General features: G+C 36.3%; 1 long non-coding RNA gene across 1 annotated transcript; it reads right to left on the bottom strand.

Annotated features, from left to right (window-relative positions):
- Positions 1–3,195: 3,195 nt before the first annotated feature.
- LOC113635698 lies at positions 3,196–5,798 on the bottom strand. Its single transcript, XR_003438890.2, has 3 exons — positions 5,658–5,798; positions 5,387–5,537; positions 3,196–4,218 (listed from the first exon to the last, which is right to left on the bottom strand). It is a non-coding gene; the product is annotated as an uncharacterized LOC113635698 (long non-coding RNA).
- Positions 5,799–10,875: the final 5,077 nt, after the last annotated feature.

Genomic DNA, 10,875 nt, shown 5'->3' on the forward strand with positions numbered 1-10,875 from the left:
GTAAAAAGTAGAAAAAAGAAGAGAAGAGGATGCAGATCTGATTTATTTAATGAAATTGAAGGCCTCCTCACTTCTTTTCCACAAAGAAGCAGACTGAATTGTGTGACACTGAGGATTGACTGTATTCTAAATATAGAGTTTCAGAAATGTAATAAGATGGTAGGCCACAGGCTTTGACTTTACTGAACAATTGCTTATATTCTTAGAATTCCAAGGAAACTTTTAGTTTCTCTGCAGCTTCAAAGCTTTAGATGGAGGTGGATGCTGGTCGCACCATGTGCACTCAGAGGTCAGAATTAAAGTTATAATCCATAATCAGGCAAAGCATCAAGAACTGTGAAAACAGGTATTCAGAGGATCAGGGAAAAAGAAAACAAATTAGCATCAAAAACAGAATAAGCAAGCATGAAACAAAGGCTTGGTTTAAAAGCGCACTTAAGTTGTGTGATGAATTTAAACACGTGACCTTGAAGTTAGAGTCCAAGGTAGCCATGTTTGTAGTCACCTATGCAGTTTGAGAAATGGAGTCTCACTTTGGATTTGGTGTTGAGAAGACATGATACAGAAGTACATCCTTTGTAGTGCTGGCAGTGGCATAGCCAGGAATTATTTTTGGTGGTAGGAGGAAATAAACAAAATAAAACAAAACAAAATAAAACAACCACAACTGTTTATCCTATATATACACCAATACATAGACATCCACTGCCTATTTTTTCATGACAATTAGTTCAACACAATAGACAGCTACTGCTTGATGTTTATTTGAATGTTTATCTACTTCTCCATTATATTGCATTATTCATTCATTAATTAATTTTCTACCGCTTATCCAAACTACCTCGGTCACGGGGAGCCTGTGCCTATCTCAGGCGTCATCCGTCATCAAGGCAGGATACACCCTGGACGGGTGCCAACCCTATCGCAGGGCACACACTCTCATTCACTCACACAATCACACACTACGGACAATTTTCCAGAGATGCCAATCAACCTACCATGCATGTTTTTGGACCTGGGGGGACCGGAGTCCCCGGAGGAAACCCCCAAAGCACGTTGAGAACATGCAAACTCCACACACAAGGCGGAGGGGGGAATCGAACCCCCAACCCTGGAGGTGTGAGGCGAACGTGCCAACCACTAAGCCATCGTGCTTATTAAATGCTCTGTGAGCAGCATGTGGTTCCTTCTTATTAATCAGTACCTGATTTTCATTCAAGACAATGCACACTGTTATGCCCCTATTGTGTTTTGTTAATCACTATTCATGTGGTAGTTGCTCTGAATGTTTTTATCTGCTCTGCGAATAATAATAAAAAATATATATATATATATATATATATATATATATATATATATATATATATATATATATATATATATATATATATATGTGTGTGTGTGTGTGTGTGTGTGTGTGTGTGTGTGTGTCACATCAACTGCCACATCATATGAAAGTCCTGTCAAACATAGAATACATTCTTGACTTTTGTAATTAGTTATCTAATTAGTTTCTGTTATTAACTAATCCTCACTATCAAAAGTGAAAGATAAATTAGTATAGGTCAGTTGGTAAGTCAGTAAGGCATGGAACAGGTGTTATTCAGAGAATAATTTGGAACCAGGCTCTCTGGCTGGTCTACAAGAATGGCATCCCGGTAAGATCACAGACTGTGTTAGGCTCTGTGGTATATGCTTAAATTTGTGCAAGTCTCATTTCAGAGCCCAGTATACTGCATCTCTCAGCAGAGCAAACTCTCTTCTCTATACCCCCACCACCATACGGGCTTGCCTTTGCAAATAATTCATTAATGTTTTGAGAGTAAATTATGCAATAAAAAAAATCACAATAGGTTATTTTTTTTGTGTGGTTGAATCATTATTTTTTTAATGAATGAATCCATTAATTAGTTTTATACATTAGTTTAAGCAGGTATATGCCCTCAGAGAGAAAGACAGAGCAAGGGAGAAGGTAAATAAATCACTGAGGGAATTTATGTAAAAAAAATATTCTCAAGCTTTTAAAACAGGCTTTATTCAAAGTTTGGATAATATCAATATTTAAGTGGCAAACAGAGATGTACAGCACATTCAGACCTTCTAGTTTGCTATGCAAACTTAAAGTAATCACATGTTGTTTGGAACTGCTAGCCAAGGTTCGTCCTTCCCATAAGAACCTAGCAGACTGTGTGCTTAATGGTAGGCTCAATTTTCTAACTGTGCATTTTCTACTACTGTACATAAGAATACAAATGTCTACCAATGACACTTTTATTAGTTATTATATTTATTAAAAACAAATAAATCTGAAAGGTTACTCGGATGATATTTTGTTCAAACACACATAATTTACATAATAATCATTATTTTTATACACACTACCACTTATACACCTGGTCACTTCATGCGTTTTCTGTGATCGAAAGCTATCAGATCGTAAAAAGACCAGTTCAAAATGCCCTCCAAAATGTTTTCGAGATGGATATCAGGAGGTGGCCTGGGACACATTTCAGATGGAACTGGACAGGTGTAAATGAATGTTCAAGCCACATATGTCAGCGCTATACTCCTCCCAAACGGAAGTATGTCACTCGCAAGTAATCTTTCACCCAGATGTCTCGTTGGGTCTTAAAATGCACTGCTGCGGACAGCGAAAATGCAGCAAACAGTAAATGTTGTTTTTTGTAGCATAACCGTCGTAATAAGTTTTTTCTTCTTCTTTTTGATTGCATTCTGAAAACCGCATACACCAAAGCATCCATTTCAATTACCCCTTAAATGAGGTAAAATATATTTGCATTTTGAGTGGGAGTAGAAATATCCGATTTGCCAAGACGCATTTACTGTATGTGGCCTAATGTAAATGGAACAGTTTTAACAAATCAGATAGCTATTGGATCAGAGAAAACACATGAAGTGACCAGGTGTAAAAAGGCCCAAAGGTTTGGACAGATCTCCCAAGAGAAGAAACATATGTTACCTTTTTAAGAATAGTATAATGACTAAGATATCACATGACACATTCATGGACTCAGAAGCAAACTAACTGCTACTGTAGCTCTGTACTTACAGCTCTCATTACATTTGATTGATCATTTATTGACTTTTCAAAAGTTATTTCAGATATACCTTTACTTTCATTGTAACAGTTTTAAAACATCCAATACCCTGTCACAAAGAAAAGAAAAGAAAAACTCAAGACATCACCTTTATTTAAGCTACAGTAGAATGGGTGACATACAAACACCATTGCTAAGCAATAAAGCATTTTAAACTCTTAATTAGCCACGATGAGAGGCTATTGTGCTTTGCATTTGATATAGTAACTGGCAAACAAAGACAGTTCAATGACCCGATGGTTCTTTCTAGTACATTAGATATGCTGCAATAACTGACTGTGCCTCTGCAGGACTGCAGCCAACGGAATTAAGTGTACTGATATTTACAATCTAAGGGTTTGTGAACAACAATGTTCAGATTTTTCCTGATGAAATAACTGAATCTGTTCCTGTCTGTTCCTTTCTCATTATAACTATTTCACAGTAATTCCTGCAAGATGGAGACTTTAGAGCTTTTATGATAGAGCATCTAGGTTTATTTCCATTCTGTCACATCCAACAAACTAATTCCACCATAAATTGTAAATACATATCTCTTAGAACACTAAACATATTACATATTACATGTATTTTTTACCTCTGTGTTATATCACCTTATCTTTTAACACTTTAAGGAACTGAGGACACTAATTGTTGAAGTTTTGTACTGTAGGTAGAATTCTGTCCCATTCTTGCTTGATGTACGACTTCATTTGCTGTGGTCTGTGTTGTCATATTTCGCCACACATTTTCAATGAGAGACAGGTCTGGACTGCAGCCAGGCCAGTCTAGTACCTGCACACTTTTACTATGAAGCAATGCTGTTGTAACATGTGCAGATTGTGGCTTGGCATAGACTTACTGAAATAAGCACGGACGTCCCCATAAAATATGTTGCTTAAATGGCAGCATGTTCCAGCATATATTCCGCCTTTTGTTTCACACAACTGTTCCAACTTCATTGGAATTGGGGTTTGTAGAAGCATTTTATGTAGTCTCAGAGATAAAATACAGCTATAATTTGATTCTACAGAATATAGCTAAGATTTTCCTCTGTCAATTTTAAAGTAGTACTTTATATTCATGATGTATCCCTCTATATTCATGATGAATTTTCATCCTAAGACAAAAAGGACAAAAAATTAATTTGTACATTACATTACATTACATTAATTTTAACATTGGCTATTTGTACATTAATGTGAATTCTTATATTGCCAAAAAATAAATATATATAAATATTTATTGTCACATTTAGAAGTTTAATGTTTCCTTTTTTTTAAAGACTAAACTTCCATAGTCTCAGTTAGAATTGATCAAAAGATATGAAAAAAAATGGCATGCTTTGTACTCTGCGTGGGTTGGTTCATGTGGGTATGGGATGTTAAGTAATGAAGTGAGTTTTAAGGTCAGGATGTGGAGGTTTTCCCCTTTCTCTGCACGTATGCTCTGTTTGAGCATTTCTTTTTATACACAACAATGTTACAGGAAATCACACTTCTTCAATGAACAACAATGAATTAGTTTTAAAAATAATATACTTTGCTACTTCTACTTTTATAAAGCATGGATATATTTGATCTAAATAACATGGAAATGTATGTATTTGGGCTATATTTGAATCATGCCATGACTGTGAGTAAAGATTATATCAAGGAAGGAGCTAGTTTAATGATCAGTAAATGCAATCAGTCTTCCTAGATGTGTTTTTAAACCATGCTAGATATGTGCGAACTTCTCACACATTGAATGTACTGTAATGCTTTGATTGTTTGTTTGACAGTCTGTACAGACAACAATGGAAGAATGGAAATAATTTAAATTAATGACAGGAAATGTAATCAACTTTACAGAACCTACTAAACTAAATTAGCAACTGAAACAGAACAATTTTGGTACAGATATGAGCAGGAATAGAGATGTGGAGAAGTGATTAAATGCTGCAAGTGATTTTTACTTCTAGTGAAGAGACATGTTCTAGTAATCAGAGTGAAAATTCATGTCCTATTTTAAAATTCTTTAAAATAATGTAGTAATGTTTTTTCCCTAATGATAAAATTAGGGAGCAAATGTAGAATTGAAATTGAACATTTTAATGCAATTTAATATTGATGAGATTCATGCAAAAGGGACAGATAGATCATATTGTATACAATTTATATTTTATAATGCTGTAATCAATACAAAATAAAAATATTGCATGTTTTCAAAAGACCCCATGCAAAATGTATTCTCTCCATAAAGAATAGCAACATTAATTAGGTTTTCAAAATTGCATCTGTACAAACCTCAAAAGTCCTGTGGACTGGGGAGCCTAAGCTGTATTATCATCATGATATCCAAACACAGTGCATCACCATAAGTACCTCATACCAACTATCAAGCATGGTGGTGGAGAAGTGATGATTTGCTTAAATTCCAGCCCCAGGTCCTGGGAAACTTTAAGCCAATAAGACAATATTAAATTCCACTTTATACCAGTATATTCTTCAGACAAATATAAGGCCATTTTCAAGCAGCTTAAGTGATCCCAAGCATGTAAGAAAATTTAAATTTCACCTGAATGGATAAAGAATAAAAAAAATCAATGTATTGGAATATCCAACTCCAGACCAGGTGTTGTAAAGAGGAATAGGCCATCATTTCTCTAAAATGATTTAATAGAGTGACTTTACTTTGAGTTACAATTGCTAAAGGCGGTTCTACAGGTTACTTTGTAGGCATTTTCAGTATCATGCCCTGAGGCAATGTAACAAATTTCTTACAGCACCACCTTCTGGTCAAATGTTTAACATCTAACCACTGGTGTAGTCTACGTCATACTCAAGTATACGGCGTATACCCACTAGAAAAGGCCATGGATTTCCGTATACCCACTTAAAAAGCTTGAGGATACGTAACAATATCGTTTTGTGACAGAACTTTCATTCATAAATTCACCCCGTCTGTGTTGCGAACACAGACTGTGGTTGCGATTGCGAATCACTAATCCTTTTTGGATTATTGGGACTTCTGTGGCCTGTGACCTGATCTGACGTCACCTACCAAGGAGGAAAATCAGTTGCTTGACGGTCTTTTTTGGCACAAATTTGAAATTAACTAACTAACGTAAAAGAAGATATGAAACGAAAGCAGACTCAAACTACACTCTTTGAGTGTTTTCGGAATTCTGCGCCTAAAGCTACAGCAGCTGGTACAAATGTATTTGGAAAGCTTTGTAAACTACCAGTTCACTCAGTTCATAATATTCTGCAATGAAAGAGTGTTGGTGATAGAACTGAACAAATGTTTATTGTTCACTCTTAAATGTACATTGAAAATTGACAGATGATAAAACCTGTGCTCCAGGTCCCATATTCATATAACATTTAAGGCTAAATGTAGCTCTTAAAGTTATAGTTCACCCAAAAATGAAAATTGTATTATTTCCTCAACCTCAATTTGTTCCAAAACTGTATGAGTTTCTTTCTTCTGTTTAACACAAAATATGATATTTTGAAAAATGTTGGTAATCAGACAGTTGGCAGCAACCATTGACTTTCATAGTCTATATTTTTTCCTACTGTGAAAGTCAATGGGTGCTGCCAACTGTCTGATTACATTAAGCCTTAAATGTTATATGAATATGGGACCTGGAGCACAGGTTTTATCAGCCGACTGTCTTTTGTTGCTTATAATAAATTGGAATGTTGATAACACATAAGCAGTCTTTAATAATGTTCTAAATTACATGTAGATGCATATTTTATGCATTAGTGAGTGTGGTGGTGCCTATGGGGTGTCGCTCTAGGATGGGTGCGTATGAGGCTGGGAGGGGGGAAAAAAAAATCACAGTATACTCACTACAAAAAACTAGACTACACCACTGCATCTAACTATCATTATTGCTGTTCCTACAGTAATTTTGTCCAAGTTTCACCAGATAAGGTAAACATAACATAAGGTCTTTAACATAAGGTCTAAACATCAAAGTAGAAACAAAGAACACCACAAGTACAACAGTTGCTGCAGTATTGTAACTTTGCTGTTCCATTTGTTTATCGAAAACTTTTCCTGCTACAATCAGGGAAACTACTGGCTGTGGTAAAAATATACACATCATAAGCAAGCAAAAATATAAAAAAAATCACTAGGTCTTCCTTTTTCCAAAGTTATGGCTTTGCTTACCTGTGATTGCTTAAGCAGCTATATCACTGCCTGGTTTGCGAATTTCACCATCTTAGATAGCGAAGCCCTGCAGCAGATAGTGAGGACAGCTGAGAAGGCATTGGATTCTCTCTTCCTTCTATCAGGGGAATTTACACCACAAGCTGCATCAACAAAGCCAACAGTATTGTGGATGACCCCACAAAGCATTCTAGCCCTCACAACCAGACTGTGTAACAGTTTCTTCCACAAGCCATCAGAACAACAGAACTGAACTGTACTGAGCAGAACACACACATACTCAACTATGTGGACTGCACTGATCTGCACCAAATACACATTCTTCCAATACACATCCATATCTACAGCATCACCCATATCAAACTGTTTACATGCTGTTTTGCATACTGTTTTGCTATCTTTGCACATGCTCTATTACACATTCAGTCAATTGCTGAACAACTCAATACAATACCTCATATACAGTACAGTAGCTGCTGCTATTATATTATGTGTTTATTCCTGTATTTTTGAACATGTACTGTAGAATATACAACAATTTTGTATCATTTGCCTGCACTGTCTTTTGTCTTGCACAAATACACTTTATGTGGCTAGGACTAACTATGTTGAAATGACAATAAAAGCTTCTTGACTTGACTTGAATGAGATCAACGACAAAGGCTCTTAACAGAGAGCAATCTATCGCTGCAGAGAGCGATTTAGATCAGCATGTCAATGGAGCTGGCTGCTAAGGAAGCTCAAGAGCTGAGTTTGAATGGTAAAGTGTATAAATTAAAGACAACACAAGCAGACAACATACAGTAGACTCATGTTTTCATTGTGGCAAGAAGGGACATTCACCTACCACATGCTCGGTTAAAGACATTGCGTGGTGTTGCTGTAAAAAAACCTAGGGCTTGTGTGCAGAAATAAAACAGTAAAAGGTAAAACACTGCAGAAAACTTCAGAAGGAAGCAAAACAAACATACAGTATATTCACTGTGGGTCAGAAAAAAGTGAGAGCACGAACACATCAGAAATTTTATTTACATGTGCTTAATGTTGCAGGTGGCACACAGTCATACCTTTCTGTTGGAGGGACAACAGTAAAAATGGAGATCGACACTTTTGTGGCCATGTCACTGGTGTTGGATGTGATATATAGCGAAATATTGAGACACGTGCCACTCAAATTGCCCGACATAACTCTCAAATCGTACACAGGAGAAGCAGTGACAATGACATGATTCACACAGGTAACAGTTGAGCTAAATGGACAAATTAAAAAGAAGGCTTTGTACATAGTTCAAGGCAATCACTCCTCCCTGATAGGACACTCCTGGCTAAAGCAGCTCAAGATAAACTGGCAGGCCATCCACATAATGACACTAAACAGCCTGGAACCACTGAACCTGGAAAGTATCCTGCAGAGACGCAATGAAGATTTCAAGCCAGGTTTAGACAGCATGAAAAGAATTCAGGTAAAACTTTGGAAAGCCACCCAAAATTTTTAAAGGCCTGACCCTTACAATATGCACTCAAACCCAAGGTAGAGGCGAGCTTGACGGATCTTGTGAAGGATGATGTCCTCGAACGAGTCAGAGTAAGTAAGTGGGCTACTCCCATTGTTCCAGTCTTAAATAAGGATGTAGGCATCAGTATCTGTGGGGACTACACTGTAAAAAAATTCTGTAGTTTCTACAGCAAAATTTTACAGAAACTTATTGTAATCACATTTTACAAGGGTGCAAATGTGTGATGATTCTGAACTAAAAGGTAAAAACATTGACAAAAAAACATTGTAAATGATGTTATGTTAGTCAGAAACGTATTGTTAACTTTAAGGTTGTTTTTAGGCGAGAGGAAGCAAATAGCGCGACGGAGCTCTCCATAGTGGATGCAAACGTGTGATGATTCTTAACTAAAAGGTAAAAACATTCACAAAAATGTCGTAAATGCCATTTTAACATAGATTAATGCTCTAGTCTGCTAACGTTTCATTCGCTTTAGCTATAGAGTACGTATTTTAAAGTATTCTTTGTTATAAACAATTAGCATTTTGACTGATGTGTTGAGCTTAAGCCATGTGGTTAATACATACATGCAGTCAGTTTTGGGACATGAAAAACATTATAAAATAAGTGTTTAACATTGTTAGATGCTTTTCTTTGTTAGATAAATTTATCATTTGTTTTTTCCTGTTTAATTTTACTCAGTAGTAGGTATACTGAGTATACTCAGTATTAAAAAAATAACAATTTCTGTTTCTTTCCCTTCTTAAAGTTACTTAAGGCAGGAAATTCTATCTTGCGTACACATCAGTGTCAAAAGACAGTTTTTAAAAACTCCTTCAATTATGTCGAACCAGTGCATGCATATTTAGGTACTAATGCCTTGGGGAAAGAATGTTTTGCACAGTATGTTCCTGTAAAAGAAACTCTTAATGCCCTCTTTCAATCAGAGGCTTTCAAAAAGCAATTTTAACTTTCAATTTTGATCTCGCATACCGATCAGTGATGTGTTTGAGGACATTTGGGATGGAAATAATTATTCAACCAGCTGCTTTACTTTCATGTCTGCCAGCCTGGTCTCCCTCCATGTCTATGTCATGATCTGTTTGAGGGCATTGTTTCCAGCGACTTGGCATTATTCCTCAATAATTTGGTAAACACAGAGAAACACTTTGCATTTGAAGAACTGAATAGAAGTATAAGGCGGTTTTCTTATCTTGGAAATGATGCAGATGACAAACCTCTAGAGTTTTGTCCAAATACTCAGAAGCTGGTTGGACATGCAGTCCAAAATTGGTGCCTGCAGAGAGTCCTCCCTTTATTGGTTGGAGACAGGATAAAAAACACAGGCGAAAGTAGTATATGGAAATTGATCTTGCTCCTGTGAGAAATAGTTGTGCATGTGAACACACCAGCTATTACTGTGATCAGGTTGCTTATTTGTGTGTACTTATTGAAGAATATATCCAGTCTAGAATGGTTATTTCCAGAATTTTCCCTTACAAGAAAACACCACTATCTCTATCACTATCCTGATCTTATAATCCAATTTGGACCACTGATTCATCTTTGGACACTGAGATTTGAGAGTAAACATACTGATTTCAAACAGTATGCAAGGAATTTGCACAACTTCATTTGTGTGCTACATTAACAGAGAGACACCAGCTCTTGCAATTAACTGTAAACCCAGTGTTGTCCGTCGATCAGTACCCCCTGCCTCACATTAATGATCTTTTCACCTTATTAACAGGAGGGCAAAAATTCTGTAAAATTGACTTAAACCAAGCATATCTTTAAATGCATGTTGGGGATCAATCCAGATAACTTCTCACAATCACCACACACAAGGGCCTACTGTATTTCAGTATAAACCCATTACCCTGGAGAGATTGGAAGAATATTGGCTTAGAGTGCAATGGGACAATTGTGAGTTTTTTCAGTCATCAGTTGAATACTTAGGCCATGTAATTGATGCAATTACCTCTCACGAGATGGCCATGTTCCTTCTGGTAAACGAGGTACTGTACAAAACATTACATCTTCACTTTCAGTGGTAGAAAAGTAGAAAACCATCACCATTACAAGCAAAAAATTACAAGCAATTACTGTTTAAT

The sequence above is a fragment of the Tachysurus fulvidraco genome, chromosome 17 (assembly GCF_022655615.1).
Source record: "Tachysurus fulvidraco isolate hzauxx_2018 chromosome 17, HZAU_PFXX_2.0, whole genome shotgun sequence".
Lineage (NCBI taxonomy): Eukaryota > Metazoa > Chordata > Actinopteri > Siluriformes > Bagridae > Tachysurus > Tachysurus fulvidraco.